A 19,783-nucleotide genomic window follows, 5' to 3' on the forward strand; every position below is an offset into this window, starting at 1 on the left:
GGAAGGCATGATTGGTTTTGAAATGTGAGGACATGAGATTTGGGAGGGGCTGGGGGTAGAATGATATGGTTTGGCTGTGTCCCCACCCAAATCTCATCTTAAATTGTAGCTCCTATGATTCCTACATGTTGTGGGAGGGATCTGGTGGGAGGAGATTGAATCATGGGGGTGGGTCTTTCCCATGTTGTTCTCATAATGGTGAATGGGTCTCATGAGATCTGATGGTTTTATAAATGGGAGTTCCCCTGCACAAGCTCTCTCTTGCCTGCTGCCATGTAAGACGTGCCTTTGCTTCTTCTTTGCCTTCTACTATGATTGTGAGGCCTTCCCAGCCATGTGGAACTGTGATTCCATTAAAACTCTTTCCTTTATAAATTACCCAGTCTCGTGTATGTCTTTATTAGCAGCATGAAACAGACTAACACACGTGGCAATAGGGTTCCTTTTTGTGATTATTTAATTCTTTTTTTGGTAGAGTTCAAAAGTGCTGAAAAATGATGGGTAATCTTGTTTTAAGCTATATATTGCATATATGCCGCATGCAAATTGCTTTAATGCCAAAATTTCATCCTCAATAAACTCTATGCTGTAATCACAAATGGACTTCCAACACATATTCAGAGTCAGAATTCTCCAAGCCACAGGTTCTGAAAAATCTGGTTTGATCCTCTGACTTCACAGATATGAAAAATGACATCCAGAAAGGTTAAACAAGTCAAACAATGTCCACAACACTAAATGGCTGGGAATGGAGCCCAGGTCATCTGAGCCTGCATCCTCTTGCCCCGCTAGGGGCATCTGGAAGATAATAGCGGAAGTGTGTTCAAGCCCTACAGAAACAGGTGGCAGGGCTGGATTTGGTCCCCAGCTTTTGCCAAATACTTGGATTTTGCCAGCCTCTGCTATAGATGGCTATGTTCAGTAGAAGACATTGACAACAGGAGATATCATTATAACTTTGTATACTTCAATTCTTCTTATCACAAAACAGGCTGAAGTCAACTATGGTTATTTAATACATTAGTTATAAATGCATTTGCTGTATTTTTTCTAGTCTATTATTAACATCTTACGTCAGCATGGTACATGTGTTACAATTAATGGACCAATACTGGTACATTATTATCATTATTTGGATTTCCTTAGTTTGCACCCTATGTCCTTTTATTTTTGGTTCCAGGATCCCACCTAGGATGCTACATTACATTTAGTCTGCTCATTTTTCATTACTTCGTGTGTGTGTGTGTGTGTGTGTGTGTCTCTGTGTTTGTGTGTGTGTGTGTGTGAGAGAGAGATAGAGAGAAAGAGGGAGAATATGAGTATTTCTCTTCTATGTAGCAAATTAAGGGCAAAATCCTACAAATTACAATTCTCACGTTCTCTAATGTAAAAGAAAAGGGCAGATGTTAATGAAGTAATCTGTGGTTTCAATTATGAGGAAAACATTGTGGATTAAAGGAAGGTTAGGTTAAAAAGAATTTGACATTTAGAAGGACCTGGAAACAGAGTTTCTGATTCCAGCATGGATTAACAAAATCTAAAAAGCAAGAAATGTAGCAGAGTAGTGTGAGAATTTAAAGTAATAAAAGTCAGTTCACATAGAAGCATGGTAACGCAGAAGAAAGAAAAAACATTGTGCAATTTGTCACCATTTACTTTAGAGGAGTCTGCATTTTTAAAATCCACAGAAATGCAGTGATAGTTTCCTTGCCAGTATTTGTGTAAAACATTTTCCAAACAAGACTGATTCATCTTACTCTGAAATGAATTGTTAGATCACAACAGTGAATGTTAAGGCATTTGCATCCCTTATAGAAATGCCAAACATTTTACTATGCCTGATGCTGTACTATAAATAGGGAAATTCAAATGCTAAAAATGTTCTCTAAGTTGCCAAACATAGTTCTTTACCATGTACTTCCTGGTACAAATGACTTGTTCTTCCAAAGTCTGAAAATGAAAGCTAACTGCAATTCAGAAAAATGTTGCAACTTACTTCAATTAATTAAATGTAAAAGTTATTTCATTTCTGTATATTTCTTTTTCCTTAGATCATATTTATTGAAAGTCTCCTTTAGACATTTACCAAAGTTTTATTAAATCATTGTTAGTCTGATAACAGTTGGGTTTTAAAATTAACAATTGGAACAGCCAAGCAATGTCAATACTGCTGGAAAATAACGATGCTTATCTAAGTCATTCTGAATTGTTAGCCACATTTGGATGTAATAGTAGATGTAAAATTTACTTACTATATTTTTTGTAAATAATATATGGGCACAATAGTGTCCATAAATCAATATATTAAAGGTAAAAGGTATTTCATTTCACAATAATGCCCATATATTATTGGGAAAATTATACTAATTTATAATTGGCATTTCAAAATAGTATTAATATCTATGTATATCTTCAATAAAAAGAGAACATAAACAACAGTATAGGGATTAGTATAACATATTTAAGGTTAGTATTCATTTGAAGAGGTGATCCCTGATTTTTACTGAGAGCTGGGACAGGAAATTATAGGAGATTTTTCTATGATGTGGACAGGGCAAAGCACAGCAAGAACTGCTTTATAACATTTTCTTCAAATCAGCTGACTATCCCATTGGCCTTTAATCTCCCTTCTGCAACTGGCCAGACCTCATATGATCCAATTACCAGTAATCTACTCCAGAACAGCAAGGTTCTCTTTAAATTGAATACAAATAATTATTTTAATATCTTTTCCTGGCTTCTTTAAAGATTTCATGTTTTTTGACTTGCATAAATTTTTGCAAATCTCCATGGAAGATATTTTAATTATTTTAAACTTTTATGGCACATAAAAAGTGACTTAAGTAAAATTACTTGATTTTAAGTTAATTATTATTAAAGGTTACATTAACAAGTTCATTTAAATACAAATTTTACTAATTCTAGTTTGACTTTTTTCTTATTTAACAGTGATGTGCTACTTAGTCTACTTTAAATTCATCATGTAATGAAATGCATGACTTGTAGACAAATTTTTGAAATGACAAATGGGCATATACTTGGTTTTGGGACCAATTATATAAATTTCATGCTACAATTAATATGTCATGATAGATAAAGAGATAAAAGTTTTCATTCATGAATATTTGGTAATCTTGCATGTTGGACAAAAATAATCAACCTACAATAATTTTTGTGTTTAATTATAAAATAATGAGACAAGATAAAAAAGCTTTAGGCTGCTGTTTGTATGCATTTCTCTGCAGTATATATATATTAGTGTTTCATTTGACTCTGTTGTCAGCTTATCAGGAACAACGTAAGGAGAGAGAGAGAAGAGAGAGAGAGAAAAAGGGAGAGAGAGGGAAAGAGAGAGGGTATGAGTGATATTTATTTCTAATAAATCAAGGCCAAATTATATATGATTATCATTACTTTTCCTTTTATCAACATTGAATTTTATACCATATAAATGTCCTAATAGACTAATATAAAACTCTACAAATACATTAAGATATTTAAGATTAAAAGAATAATGCAATAAACACACACGTTTAGGAAATAAACACCCAGTTTAGGAAATAAAACATTATCTACACCACGAAAAGTCTGTAAGAATTTTGACCAGATGACTGCAAATGATAATTGTCACAACATCAGTTGCTTCTTCTGCTTACTGTCTGTAATCAGTTATCCATTCTATGTATAAAGTAACAGTAAATGACTAATTATAAAAACTAATTAAAGCCCCCATGGGGGCTTGCAGTGTTTATGTGAATCATAAGCATGTTCACTCATCTGCCTGGCACTAATAGCTTCACATACGTTAAGAGGTCCTGAAGCAGTATCATTTTCTAAAACGTATTTAAGTAATCATTTTATTTATTAATAATTATTTAAAAAGTAGAACCTAGGTTTGAACCTTTACCACCCTGAACAGCATAAAATCCCTGGGACAGCTTTGCATCGCAGTGATTTTGTGAAAAGGCTGTTGGAAACCCCGATCCAGGCTCGGCCAATGCTAAGTTAGAGATGCAGGAAGGAGAAGGGTGCACCCAGAACTGATGTGAGGATGCACAAAGGAGGCCATCTGGAGAGCAGCTGACACCCCCGGGCTCCTGGCACACGGCCCCTCCAGGATCTAGAGAATACTCCGGAGTCCAGAGTCAAGACTCAAACACCTCCACATATACGCAAGTTGGGATGGGCTACAACATGTAATGGTTCCGTAAATGAAGATGATGTATATTAAATGTATGTATCCACAGGACCTATGAAGTGTATCTACTGAGGTTCCAAATCTTGGTGCCATCCCACCACAGAGCTGAAATTTCTACCTAAAAGACTAAAGGGCCATACCACAGAGTTAAAAGCCATGGGAAAAATTTGTTCAAACTGGGAACAGTTGTTTCTTTTAGGAAAATGTTTGTTTTTAGTTTAGGAGTCTGTTAATTACAAAGCTATGGTCATAGTTCCCTTTTCAAACTGTTCCTTAGAAAGCATAGAACCAAATTTGGTTCTATCATACTAACTACGAAGGATTTCACAGAATGTATTTTGCATAATAACTTCCCTCCTTCTTCCATCTTTTCTACCTTACATACTCTGTGCCTCATTTTACCCTCACCAATTTTTCATTTGATGTGTTGTGTATTGTATCTTATTCTTAAAACTCTTCTGGAACAAAACAGTCACCAGCTTATAAGGATGAAAAAAGCTTAGGGATAATTCAGTTCTATCCTCCATATTTTACAAATGAGAAATTTCAGGCTCTAAGGTCCCAATAGCTATCAGTTTAAAAAGGGACTGGAATTTAGAGACCTCAAATGTAGCTTATTGATTTTCCCTCAATATCTGTTTGCCTCCTGTGACAGTGGATTTTTTTTTTTTTTTTACCTCTCCTTAAGACAACACTGACCAAATGATATTGACAGACATTTTCACCCACTTGAGAAAATATAAAATTTAGGACATTCTGCATTCTACATGTTGCTTTGGAGAGTCACAAGAAAATTCTGAGAAATCCTGCCATAAGTAAATCAATTTAATTTTGCTGAACCCATGTCTCCCAAACATATCCAACCATGAATAAACCTTTGTTTCTTTTCTCTTTTGGGGGCGCCCAAATGAGAGAGAGCTGCACCCATAAAAGTCCTCAGATTCCACTTTGGGAAGTTCTGGGTTAAGACAAGGCCTCCAGGAGCAACTGTCTAAATCCCCATGGCAGTGGGGAGGGAGGAATGGTCAAATGTCCATCCTGGAGAGTGGCTGCTCTCCACACTGGCAGGTCGTGCTACACCGCCGTGCCCAGGGCCATGGTATGTCAAAGGGCCCAGGACCCACCAGTGAAGAAGCTGTAAAGGAGGGGCAGGGCAGTACCCTGGTCCTTTCTCCACATGCTGCTCGGGCGTTCCTCTGCAGGCACGTCACAGGATGCAGTTCACCCTGACAGCCACGGGAGGAGGTGCCTGGAATCCTGTTTACCATGTAACATTAGTCCGCACCCACTTTGAATTCTAGAAGGACAGGGATGACAAATTCTTCCTCCACTGCAGCAAATGCCATCAGTCAATGGGGACAGAGTTCCAAAAATGACAACATAACATGGTGTGTGTACCTCTGTGGGGGCAGTGTGTGTGTTTACAGACCCTAAAGGGGCCCGACAGTTAAGCAAGCTCTGCTATGGTCCAGGAGACACCCATGTTTAGATGCATGGAGCCCTAATGCCTAGACCCTGGAGTAGACGCCAATGCTGTTTCTACCCTTCCTTGGGAAGTCACTTACCCTCTCTGAGCTTTAGTTTCCTCTGCGGTAAAACAGGAATGTTAATAATAGTAATAGGGTGATCGGGCAGATTAAAGTTTAATACTTGCCAAGTGCTTAGACCAGTGCTTGCCTCGCTGTAGGTACAATATAAATGTTTGTTAAATAAAATAGTATCATTCACCTATAGCCCCAGCTACTCAGGAGGCTGAGGCACGAGAATTGCTTGAACCTGGGAAGCAGAGGTTTCAGTGAGCCCAGATAGCACCGTTGAACTCTAGCCTGGGCAACAGAGCAAGGCCCTGTCTCAGAAAAACAAAACAAAAAAACCCCAAAATAAAACAGTGTCATTAAGTGTTTACTCCAATTTCCCTCCACCGATAAACACTTTCCTTCACACTAGATGGTGACACATAGCATTGGTGAAACAAGGCCCTTGCATGCCTTGCTTTAGGGCATCCTCCCCCGAGCCATGATGATGACACGCATGAGGCCCGTGCCCACACTGACTTAGCTGCCTACAGGCTCTCCCAGCTTTCTGGCGAACTGTGGTCACAGGTTATGGAGACCCCAGCTGTCACTGGTGTGTGCTAAAGATCAGGTCTCAGTGGTTACCGGAAATTCCGCAGGAAAGGAACAAGCAGGCAGGATAGGAGGCATGGCTGCTGAGTCACAGATGGGCCAGCAATTACCCTGCACACGAAGGTGTCTTCCAGGGACCTGCCAGTTCTGCTGCTGCAGGCAGCGCCTCCGAGGAGCCCCTGGAGGGAGCAGGAGAACCTGTCCCTGCCTCGACCTCACGTCCCTCAGTAATCCTTAACTTAGCTGTGAAAAACAATAAAATAAAAACTGCTTGAAAAACAGACCAAAAAAATGTACCAAATAGAAAGAATAAAGGGAGCTTATTCAAGCCTTGGTGATTTTTTCTTGCTATCTTTGTGATGTACTTGAAAATATCATCATATAAATATATTTCTATACTTTTTTTTTTGAGACAGGGTCTTGCTCTGTCACTCAGACTGGAGTGCAGTGCTATGATCTCAGCTCACTGCAGCCTCTGCCTCCCAGGATCAAGAGATCCTCCCACTTCAGCCTCCCAGGTAGCTGGGACTACAGGCATGCACCACCATGCTTGGTTAATTTTTGTGGAGACAGGGTTTTGCCATGTTGCCCAGGCTGGTCTCGAACTCCTGGACTCAAGCAGTCTGCCCACCTCGGCCTCCCAAAATGCTGGAAATTTAGGCACGAGCCACCACAGCTGGCCAATTTCTGTACATTTTTAAAAAGACAAACAAATGCATCATCAAAAAGATTGTCTAACAAATACATTTTAAAAGACTGAGAAACTTAAAAACAACAAAGCAGATATGTGTGAATCATGTCACAAGTGGTGGAGTAAAGGACCTGCTTTTGTTACATAAGATTAACCCTTACGCAGGCTACATAAAAAGGGATTTGCAATAATCCAATGCTCTACTGTATACTGACACTACCACAGATAGAATTTTAAAAGTCTCATAATTTATATTATGTAGTTTTTATAAAAATATCCAGGGAGCTGTTCTTAAGAATACAGGCCAAGAGGCCGGGCGTGGTGGCTCATGCCTGTAATCCCAGCACTTTGGGAGGCCGAGGCGGGCGGATCACGAAGTCAGGAGATCGAGACCATCCTGGCTAACATGGTGAAACCCTGTCTCTATTAAAAATACAAAAAATTAGCTGGGCATGGTGGCGGGCACCTGTAGTCCCAGCTACTCGGGAGGCTGAGGCAGGAGAATGGCGTGAACATGGGAGGCGGAGCTTGCAGTGAGCTGAGATCGCGCCACTGCACTCCAGCCTGGGCGACAGAGCGGGACTCCATCTCAAAAAAAAGAAAAGAATATAGGCCAAGATTGGGCAGCCATGATAAATTTCTCTTTAAGCCTAAAGACGAGGGTCCCCTACAGCTGCTGTCGGGGCTGCTGGGTGTGGGGCAGGCTCTCCCACTCTCTAGCTCACATACTGTCTGTGAACACAGCAGCCTGGCACACATGCACACACACGAGGTCCCCAGACACCTGGTGCTATCAGGGCCCATCATATTGCGCAGTCTCTGTGCTCAGGGAGAGGTGGGAACACATAGCCTCAAGAAGCAGAAATGCCAGGCCTCAGTCATGGCCAGCTCAGTTTCCAGTTCAGGGTTTGCATGCTGCTTTGAGCCTTTGCTTTTATAGTTGTTGCCTTTAAAGTTTTGAACATTTGGAGCATGGCTCCCTCTCACTAGCAGTGCACCTCTTACCTCAATACACATCTTTAAATGCGTCTTTTTTTTCTCTTAACTTTGGCAGCATACACTTGCTTCTGTGAACCACCAGATGACGTACATAGGCTAATTTTCATTTGTACCAATGTGAATGCTGACGTACAAAGGGCAATATCAAAGCAGGTCTAGTGTGTTCATCAAGCATTTCTAAACTTCCATGATTTTAATTCTTGTTACTACAGTACTTGGATAGGCATACTGCATCTTAAAGACTTTTTTCATGTAACACAGGCATAATGCAATGTGAAGAAAATTATCACTGAAAGGAAAACTGTTTCCCCAAATTATGACTTACGTCTACAGTAATGAGAAGCTATTAAAATAGATTTTCGCAAAATCTCTAAGCTGATCTGCTGCTTAGAATTTTGAGATTTCCCACTGCTCTGCTATTTTCCCATTCTGTACGCACAGCACAGATTCCTGCCAAGCCTATTACAGTGAACAAACAATGTCCTCTCTGTCAGAACAGAGAATGAATAGTATCACAAAATTCTCCTCTAATGTACAGCCTACATTTCCCTCACCCCAAGCCCTTCAGAAGAGAATAACCAGGATGAGGACCGAGGAGGAAAACAGGACTCTCCCCCGGCCAATCTGAAACTGCTTTCCAGAACACTAAGGGCTAGGTAGTATCAACCGTATCATATTAACTTCTAAACAGAGAAAGTTGACAAGTTTATTTTCTTTTAAGGGGGATCACGTTTTTGCATTTCTGTGTGTGTGGGTACACAAATATCTTTATAAGGAAGGAGGTGTTTCATCAGATAAAATTTTAACAGGTGTTTCATCAGATAAAATAAGACAGCTTTTAGCTACAGACTGAGCAGCGACAGGGGAACTTCATAGAAATGACACAGCAATTTGTGCTAAAATATTGGCAGCTAATCCATGAATGCCAAAGCTGACTATGAATTCAGCTGCTTCTGTTAAGCCTTTATTCCCACTAAGCTCATGATTCACAAAGAAAGCGCCTAGAGTTACTCCTCTGAAACATATAGTATCATGCTGACAGATCCTTCTTTGGTCTCTCTCTCTCTCTCTCTCTCTCTCTCTCTCTCACACACACACACACACACACACCCCACACACACACACCCCTCCCCACAAGAGGCATTAAAGATATGATTTCCAAAACAAGAACTTCATGAAGCATTTCTCACAAACCAATGAAAAGCTTACTAAAGGCTTACTTAGCAGGTATTTTCATAGAAGAACATGGAGTTCCTTAAAATCTTTCATACTTGTCTCAGTTGGTGTAAAATACTATGATTCAGGCTTTCCCCTCTTGTGACATGAATACAGCATATATTTTATTTTAACCTCTAAAGGAAACTACTCATTTTTTTCCTCATAAAGGATGAAATGTTATTTTCATAATCGAACCCCGCTGGCTTTTGTGTTCACGAGTATCTGTAACACGAAAAAAAAAGGCCAGCCTCTTCTTTCCTCCTCATTTCCCACACATTTTTCGTACAGCTCAGTGAGCTCCCAGATTCTGATGGCATTCTCCTGGTAACACGTTTAGAAGAGGCTGCAGGATACCTCCACAGCACTGCTTTCTTCTCTCTCTCTCCCTCTCTCTCTTTCTCTCATATCACTCTAGGTCTGTATGAGACTAAACAATTAAATCTTTGTGCTGTACCACTGCCATTCAAAAATTCTAATGATGTGTCCCTTTATTGGTACAATGATAATATTTACCTTGGAGGAAATGTTTGTCCAGAAGAGTATTCCAAGTTCTGGCAATGTATTCCCTTTGAAATGCTGTGGTGAGAGTTCGCTCTTCTTTCTTGGCCTATAGCCAAAGAGAGGGAAAGTTAGAAAAAAAGGCAGATGGATATACGCTGTGAAAGATACTTGTTCAGTTCACTGTAAAAATGCTAGTGTACTTATGCCAAACACTGAGATTTATATTCTTATATTCCTTCCTGAACAAAGCAAACTGAAATGTAGAGGCACAACTATAGACAGTAATAATTAAATAAAAAAAGTTCCTATCTCCCCATCCACCCAAAAATAAAAAAAACTTCCTATCTCCCCATCTACCCAAAAATAAAAAAAACTTCCTATCTCTCCATCCACCCAAAAATAAAAAAAACTTCCTATCTCCCCATCCACCCAAAAATTTTTAATAAAAAAACAGCCAAGTAAGTATCTAATCAAATACAAATCAATTTACTTGCTCTTTCCATATTTTTCCTAGTTTATGCCAAGTGAACTTCTGTGTTACTACAGTGATACTAAAATTCAAATAACTGTTTTCTGAATTTGAAATAAAACGAGTGATTTGTTTGAAAAGAGCATTTATACTTTTTGGTAAGGTAAGCTGTGATTCAGTTCTGAACATTTCTTATTAGAAGGAGACTTCGGTGCAGCGTGAACAGTGTCACCTGGACGACATGCAGATCTAGCCCTGAGTTGTCCCTTCACGCATTCTGCTGTGGAAATGGGGAAGATGTTCAGAAAAGAGAGGCCACATGGTCGACTTCCCTCGCTCTCCCTCCTGATTCAACAGCTCCCCAATCCTACCTGTTGTTCTGCTGTTTTTGGTGCCTAGCCCTTCCTCCAGCCCCCCTTCCTCTCTAGTTCTCTTCCCATCCTCAAATAAGTCTCTCCCATATTGAACACTTACTTTACATAAGACACCATGACAAGTGCAGTAAGAAAGGGAGGAGGGGAGAGGGACGGAATGAATGAATGAACGAACGAACGGATGAAAGAACGGCTGTGTTTATGCTCTAAGGAGAATATCTTGGCTGTTGACTAAGATTCAGAACCTCTCAATCATTTTAACCAACTGAGGCATAATTCCTGATTTCTGACATAACAAACGGAGTGGAACATGAGCCTTCTAGATTTGCATCTACTGACGTTCTTTTGTTAGAACACATATTATCATCTTAGACTGTGTGTTGCTTTCTCTGCTAGCAGAGTCAGCAGAATATTTATGTTATCTTGAGGTATATCTATTGTTTCCCTGACAGTTAGAAAGTGAGAAACTGCTGTCTTTTGTTTGCCACTGCATTTAGCTACATTATTATTTTCTTTTAATAAGTTTAAAAAGATCAGAACAAGACACACAATCATGGGCTGTCTTCTTCTAAGCCGACTCCAGGTCTTTCTGCTGTCAATCTCATCAACTAGGAGACAGTGCTTCGCTGGGTGCAGGGCTTGATAGACAAGTGAGTTCCCAAGCCATCGTTCCACTCTTTTATTGGACTTCAAGTCAAGCCTCCTTCTGAACCCCTGCCATGCAGATATATTTAGATGTGGATTCCAACCATAAACCTCTTCACTTTTTCTTGTCATCATGGTCAATCCAGGGAATTCTCCTGAATTAGCCAGAAATATGAGCAAGATTTAATTATCTAAATCAAATTGCTGCAGTTAAAAGGTAAAATTTAAAGAATTAACAATTTTTTTAAAAATGTCAAATTCTATAAATGTGTATTAAAAATAATGTTTGGATGTGCTTTCTCTATTACCAGATATGAGTAAGATCCTGATTTGAAAATTGGAGACAAGATTTGACAGTTAATTTAATAATATAAAAATGGTGCACAGTTTTGAATTTTCAAAATATACATTTTGCGACTTAAAAATATTCCAAGGAAACAAGGTCATCAAGACACTGTGGTGCAGTCATAAGGATAGACATACAGAACAATACTTTAGCATCCAGGAATAAACCCATATATTTATATTCCTTCAATTATATGGCCAATTGAGTTTTTGGCAAGGCTATTCAATGGGGAAAGAACAGGCTTTTTCAACAAATGGTTCTGGAACAACTAGACAGCCATATATAAAAGAATAAAGTTGGATCCTTAACTCAGACCACAGAAAAAGTTAATGCAAGATGGATCAAATACCTAAATGTAAAAGCGTAAACTACAAAACTGTTAGAAAAAAAACCGAAGGGCTAAATCTTCATGAGCTCAGATTTGGCACAGGCACGTGACCCCAAAAGCACAAGCCAACTAGAGAAAAAACAGATAAACTGGACTTCATTAAAATAAAAACATTTGTAATTTAAAGGACAATATTAAGAGAATGAAAAGACAACCCAAAGAATGGGAGAAAATATTTGCAAATCGTATGTGATAAGGGACTTATATATAGAATATATAAATAACTCTTATAACTCAATAATAAAAAGACAACCCAACCAAAAATGGGCAAAGGATCTGAAGAGACATTTCTCCAAAAAAGACACACAAATAATCAATAAACACATGAAAAGATGCTCAACATCACAACATCAGTAGCCATCAACAAAGTGCAAATCAACCACAATGAGATACCACTTCATACCTTCCTAGTGATTTGCACTTGGCCATAATAAACATGTGTAAGCTAATAACAAGTGTTAAGAGGATGTAGAGATATCAGAACCCCATGCCCTGCTGATGGAAATGTAAAATGATGCAGCTGCTTTCAAACAGTCTGTTAGTTCCTCAGAATGTTAAACAGAGAGTTACCATGGGACCCAGCAATTCCACTCCCAGGTATACAGCAAAAGAAATGAAACTATACATCCACACAAAAACTTGCACATAGATATTCACAGAAGCATTATTTGTAATACCCAAAGAAGTAGAAACAATGCCCCTCAACTGGTGAATGGGTATATACAAAATGTGGTATATCCGTACAAAAGAATAGTATTCAGCCATAAAACAGAATAAAATACTGGTACATGTTACAACATGGATGAACCTTGAAAACATGCTAAGTGAAAGAAACCAGTCACAAAAAAACATATTATATGATCCTGTTTATAAGAAATGTCCAAAATAGGCAAATACATAGAGAGAGAAAGTAGATTTGTGTTCCTTAGGGCTAGGGGAGAGGGGGTGATGAAAATGTCCTAAAATTGATGGTAGTACTTTAAATGGATGACTTGTATGGTATGTGAATTGCATCTAAATAAAGCTCTTATGAAAAAATTAATTCAAGATGGATTAAAGACTTAAACGTTAGACCTAAAACCATAAAAACCCTAGAAGAAAACCTAGGCATTACCATTCAGGACATAGGCATGGGCAAGGACTTCATGTCTAAAACACCAAAAGCAATGGCAACAAAAGCCAAAATTGACAAATGGGATCTAATTAAACTAAAGAGCTTCTGCACAGCAAAAGAAACTACCATCGGAGTGAACAGGCAACCTACAAAATGGGAGAAAATTTTCGCAACCTACTCATCTGACAAAGGGCTAATATCCAGAATCTACAATGAACTCCAACAAATTTACAAGAAAAAAACAAACAACTCCATCAAAAAGTGGGCAAAGGACATGAACAGACACTTCTCAAAAGAAGACATTTATGCAGCCAAAAAACACATGAAAAAATGCTCATCATCACTGGCCATCAGAGAAATGCAAATCAAAACCATAATGAGATACCATCTCACAACAGTTAGAATGGCAATCATTAAAAAGTCAGGAAACAACAGGTGCTGGAGAGGATGTGGAGAAATAGGAACACTTTTACACTGTTGGTGGGACTGTAAACTAGTTCAACCCTTGTGGAAGTCAGTGTGGCGATTCCTCAGGGATCTAGAACTAGAAATACCATTTGACCCAGCCATCCCATTACTGGGTATATACCCAAAGGATTATAAATCATGCTGCTATAAAGACACAAGCACATGTATGTTTATTGCGGCACTATTCACAATAGCAAAGACTTGAAACCAACCCAAATGTCCAACAATGATAGACTGGATTAAGAAAATGTGGCACATATACACCATGGAATACTATGCAGCCATAAAAAATGATGAGTTCATGTCCTTTGTAGGGACATGGATGAAATTGGAAATCATCATTCTCAGTAAACTATCGCAAGAACAAAAAACCAAACACCGCATATTCTCACTCATAGGTGGGAATTGAACAATGAGAACACATGGACAGAGAAAGGGGAATATCACACTCTGGGGACTGTTGTGGGGTGGGGGGAGGGGGGAGGGGGGAGGGGGGAGGGATAGCTTTAGGAGATATACCTAATGCTAAATGGCGAGTTAATGGGTGCAGCACACCAGCATGGCACATGTATACATATGTAACTAACCTGCACATTGTGCACATGTACCCTAAAACTTAAAGTATAATAATAATTAAAAAAAAAGAAAAATAATATTCCAAGGATTTGGATGTTATAATCATCAGTCATTTTTCAGATCAATCTTAAAAAAAATGGCAAACCCCAAAATAATTTTAGCTGGAATCATGGGAGTTGTTACGCTAAGCAGATAACCTAGCTCCATTGCAAACTATAATGCCCTGACTGGGACAACTTGAGTATAATTCTGATAGACCAAACACTTCTTCAGGTCTCCTTTCATCTTGCTGATTATTTCCAAAGGTGATAGAGATAATTAGGTTATCAGGGTATAGAGAAAATAAGGTTAATCACTGCAAATGATTATTGACCCAATCAAACAGAAATCCCATACCTTCAATATTGATTTCTTTTTCCACTGAATGGAATTTTAGGACTTCTGATACTGACGATTTAGTCAAATATGACCTCTCCCTGAAACCCACATATCCTGTCCATGGAATGCCATGCTCAGCAGTTTCTGTTACACCTGGCTCTCTGACAGTTTTCATGAGGACGGTTGGTGACTTCTTAATACTAATGATGACATTCATAAGAAGGCCCAAGCAAGTGAACTCCAGGAGTTCAGGATGTGTTTTTACCAAACTAACCTGAACTGTTGTTCTGGCTAAAGCCACTCAGCAGAACTGAAACAGAGCTCCATTCTGGGACACTGAAACCCTGAGGGATGAGATGTGCACCTGACAGATGGCCTGGGCTGAGCCCCGGCTGGCAGTGCTGAGGAGGGTCTAAGGAAAGAAGTGTTTTCTCAAGGTTATATCCTTATAGTCTCTTCTGGGGAAGGAGTAATGATGTTGAGAGTGTATCTCCCTGCTATCTGGGTAGACAAATACAGGGATTGAGGAGAACAGACTTCAGCAATCTACTCCAAATTCATGTCTGACTTTTAAAAACTGTACGTGGAGGCAAGATAACTACTCAGTATGAGACTAGAATCATGAAACTCAATTACAGATTCTCAAATTTAAAAGAAACTTAAAGGTCATCCATAAATCAACCCCACTTGATACTTGAATCCTTTCTACAATGTCTATGACGTCTCATCTATAACTGCAATGTCAAAAGGACTTGGTTAAACAGAACACTTCAATGTACTGAGCACAGAATGAGTCACAGTGCTTGGAATATAGTAATTGCTCAATATTTATTCACTGATTGAGTGAATTCATTTTAAAAAAATCAGAGTAGGCTCAAGGATGTTGCTATAATAAAACCTCTCTCACTCACAGTCCCTGAAGACAGAGAAGAGAGTAGGATTACAGGTTGCTCATGATTGGCATACCGCTGCAGCAATATTTCCCACATGCAAACATTATTCCAGTAAATACAATACTTTATCTATGTTGCAATGGAAATAAACCAATAAACAAAACTTAGACCTGCTAATCTACCTATACTGAATTCCCTGCCACAACAAAGGGTTTCCTCCATCCCAAGGAATCCCTTTCTGTCTCTGGGAAGTGTTGTTAAATTTGAGCTGGCAGTAAGAAAGGTTCTTCTGTGCTCCAGAGGCTTAGTGGCTTCAACCTTGTTTGAGTCGTGGTTTTAAGGTCTACGGCCATGCAGAACAAGTCCAACAGTTCCCTGACATGGCAACCTTTCAAATACTGGAAGACACCTATTTAAAGAAGTCCCTCTTCCCCTGCTCTTGAGTGCTCCTTCTCTATTCCAAAGAATATGATTTCATGTACCACCTGCCATAACTCAGAAGAACACAAAGGCTGCCAGGAGAAGAGAGCGGGTCCCTGGCCAGGTCTGCTCACAGGAGCAGAGTAGGCGAAGGGCCTGCTGCAGCTCCAAAGCCCAACCTGGGAGGGGAGCCCAGCAACCAAGCACAACATCCAAGGAACAAGGCAACATGGACCTGATTTAGGAAATATCCCTTATTTGGGTTTCGGTGGTGGCGGTGGGTGGGGATTTTTGGGGCCCAGCTATCGCACGGAGGCAAAGCTATCAGCAAAGAGTAAATAGGTAGGTGAAGTCAGGAGGGTCGTCCATTACCATCCTGGAGGTCTAGTCACAGCAACAGAATCTAGCCACTGAGCAGCGACTCAGAGTAACAGCCATAGTTCTCAAGAAGATCACCTGGCAAGACCAACGCAGGCTATGAGACCCAAAGAAGATCTTCAGTCCCAGACACTTGGTAACACAGACACAGAAAGAGCTGAAACTTGGAAGGCCAAAGAGTAAGGATCATGGGAGCCTGAGAATCATCTTGGGATACCAGAGCCTACATCTGCATGGCAATAACATTGCTGGAATGTGATGTAGTCATCCTAGTGTTCACTGGGGCAATAACATCTCAACATGGGAGATTCAGCAAACAAACACAGCTGGCATTGGGCAAGATACTACTGTGGGCAAGGCACAGAGAGAGTATAATTAGTGATGTGCTCCAGTGGACTGCAGGGTAGGTTTAAACATCTAAAGTGTTTTCTGCTTTAGTCAGAACAAATTCAGATTTGGGGAGGGCAACGATGGCGCATGTAAGAGGAACAAATAGTGAGGGAACAAGGAAGGCAGGAGGAGATGTACTGGGGGCTGGCACTGTCATTTTCTGGATGTTCTCTTCTAAAAGATCAAGCTCAAAGGCAATTCTCCAGGTGAAGAAGCACTTCATCAGTGAAGAGTGGAACAGGTCTTTTATTTCTGTCCACCCACATTATTTAGAAGGCCAAAGATCACAGAAGCCTTTTTACCAGCTACTCTGACATACATACACACACACACATATATACACGTGTATATATGTATTAACATATATATATGCATATATACACAATGTTATAAACACATATTAACACATGTGTATATATATTTATATTTGACTAAAATCTAAATTTCTGTGAAATATGATGCTGCTAAGCTTCATCTCTTTTTACTGTTCCTTTGCAATTCAACTGGGGGAGCAGGGTGTTTATACTGATCCCTGTGACATTTCTGCTTCTTAGATTTGGGTCACTGTGTTAAATGTCAAGATGTTCCTAATTCTGTTTCCATCAGTTTTTACATCTGCTATCTCTCCCAACTTTGGGGCATGCATTTATACAGTTTTACTCATGTGAGGCCTAACGTGGACTAAGACTGGATAAAGTTAAAATACCAAAAACCTCTCTTCAGGAAGAGAGGAATTTATTAATCAGTGCTCTCTGGATATACCTACCAAACCCGTTATTAACCCAGCTAATTACACACATTCCTTATTTGTCCAAATATTAAATGTTAGCAATTTGATATACTTTTGGTTAAAAAAAAAAAGTATCCTTAAACTAATGCATGATATTTCTCATTAACCTGTCTGAATTCCCTGACAGGTTTAATACATTATCAATATAACAGAGATCAACCTCAAAGTACAGATATTTCATTGATATTTCAATATTCAGTCCATGGTAATCATGCAAGAAAACTGTATTAAATATGCTCAATGACACAGCAATTAAAGAGGTAGCCAAAGATAATGCATATGGGCTATGATGCACTGTGCAATATTGGAAAAACATAACAATGCTTCTGCCTCCCTTATCCTAGGATTCTTGTTTTCATCAGCTGCTCTTCTCCCCTTGCTAAGCTCCCTCATGTTTCCTGGCTGCTTTTTCTTGCTGCTTCTCCCAGCTGTGCCTCTCGTTTTTTCCACTCCCCAGCTGCTTTGGCTCACACTTTCAGCCTTTCTGGTATTTACTGTGTTAACAGTTCTAGTCTTCATGCCATCTGATGTCTCCTATTTCATTTTTCACACACTTGAACAGCTGAAATCCCTGATGTATGCAAAGCAGCAGTCCATTAAAAGAGGGTTTTCTGGGTTTTATTGTTTTTTCATTGAGTACAGAAAAAACGGAAGCAGCAAGAAAGAGTAGTTCACAGAGCTGCCAAAAGAGGCCACTGTGAAGTTAAGATGAAGGCAAAATATAATAATAATCAGATTTCTTTAGGCATCAAAAAGATTAGAAGTATGACACTGGAAAAATAGTTCTTTCTGCAAATCCTCTTCAGTGGTGTGGTTTAATGAAAACTCTGTAATCTCCTTTCCAAGAGGAACATAATTTTCTTGAATTCTAGGAAGCTGAAGATAAAAATCCTTAACGATGTATCCTTACAGTATCTACAACATACAGGACTCAGGTAAGACAGATACAGTTATAATACATACATTGATTTTTTTAAAATGACATTTTATTAGCAAAAATCTTCTACGTATGCTACCCGGAAAGAGGCTTAAAATGCCATAATTTAGTATAAGCCTTATCTGTATGCATCCATCCCAAGTGTGGCTTGGATATGAATTCCTTGCAGTTTCAATATCAGCAGAGAAATAATCAAAATGACTGAAGTGTTCAAAACAGGAAAAGAAATCTTTCTTGTTGGCACAGAATAGAATAGTTTATAATGTGCGGCATGATGTATTTAAGAGAAGTTCTATAGCATGCTTCTCAGGCATCTGAATACAAAGCAAGATTAGATTCAGTACTTAAACGTGGCTTTAGTGAATAGAAAACACATAGATTGACTCCTCTAATTATTAGTTTATAAATTGGTAGTAAAATACAGACTTTAAAACATCTTCTTTTAGGCAATGTAAATAAGCACGAGATAATAGCCAGCACAACTACAGAGGATATTCATTCAGTCATTTGTTCATTTTCTTTATTCACCTGTCAATGTTATTTCCTTGCTTATGAATACAATGAACAAAAAGTAAATATTATTTCAATCCTTTCCACTCTGCACATTTAGGAACTTTCTTTTGGACTGGGACTTTAGCTGTCATTTATAGAACTTTGGCTTGTCTTTGCCTAATGCACATGCCCTATCCTGCCATTGTGCATCATGGGCACCTAACTGGGTAGCCACCTGGAACACCGGGTTGTCTCTCACAAAGTCTCAGGTCTGCCTCAGGCATTTCCTGATGAGAAACAGTTCTCTGACTTCTAAGTTATCTAATCTTGGGATCACTCAAGGGGTTATGGGGTTGGAAGGTTGCTGCCCCAGCACAAGTTGTGTGAATGGGCATGCATGTCGGAGGGGAGAGGCAGGCAAGAAAGACTTCCCTTTCCCCAGGAAGCTGAGAAAGTTGTGGTGTCAGTAACTAACTTGAAGTCTGCCCAGGTATGTGTTTGAGATGCCAAACATTCACAAAAATCTGCTGTGAAGTTCCTCTGCTATGAAAAGTCCTAGCAGCCACGGGGTAGCTTCCCAGCCACAGAAAGGACCCTGGCCTCCGTTCTTGGGGTTCTGCAAAACTGGCTGGGCTGTTTGTGTTGACCTGAGGCAATGGCTCTGCCTGTGCAGTCATGGGAGAGACATTTAAGCTCTGCTTATTCGCCTGGCAGCTTCCACATTTTGAAAGATTGTTGTCCGTAAAATGCCTGAGTTTCAGAGGGGTATGCAGGGCTGTGTGTGATTTAGGGGTTGGCAGGTTGGCATTTTATAGATGGACCATATGGGATAAAGTAGTTCGAAGTGTCTTCCTTGCTCCTTCACACTCTACATATGTAATGAGTACATATATATGTACGTGTGTGTGTTATGAGAGAGAATACACACACATTTGACCACTTCAATCTTAGACTTTCAATGCTGCTTGCAGATACCACAACAGAACTCTGCC

The 19,783-nt window shown here is 39.4% G+C and overlaps 1 protein-coding gene across 1 annotated transcript in view; it reads right to left on the reverse strand.

The window, feature by feature from the left end:
• The window catches only part of PAG1 (phosphoprotein membrane anchor with glycosphingolipid microdomains 1), a 148,638-nt gene that overhangs the window by 55,748 nt on the left and 73,107 nt on the right, over positions 1-19,783 (reverse strand). The window contains exon 3 of the mRNA XM_024251349.3: positions 9,746-9,839. The gene's annotated coding sequence lies outside the window, so the exon portion shown is untranslated. The remainder of the gene's footprint in view (positions 1-9,745; positions 9,840-19,783) is intronic.

Source organism: Pongo abelii, chromosome 7 (genome assembly GCF_028885655.2).
Source record: "Pongo abelii isolate AG06213 chromosome 7, NHGRI_mPonAbe1-v2.0_pri, whole genome shotgun sequence".
Classification (NCBI taxonomy): domain Eukaryota; kingdom Metazoa; phylum Chordata; class Mammalia; order Primates; family Hominidae; genus Pongo; species Pongo abelii.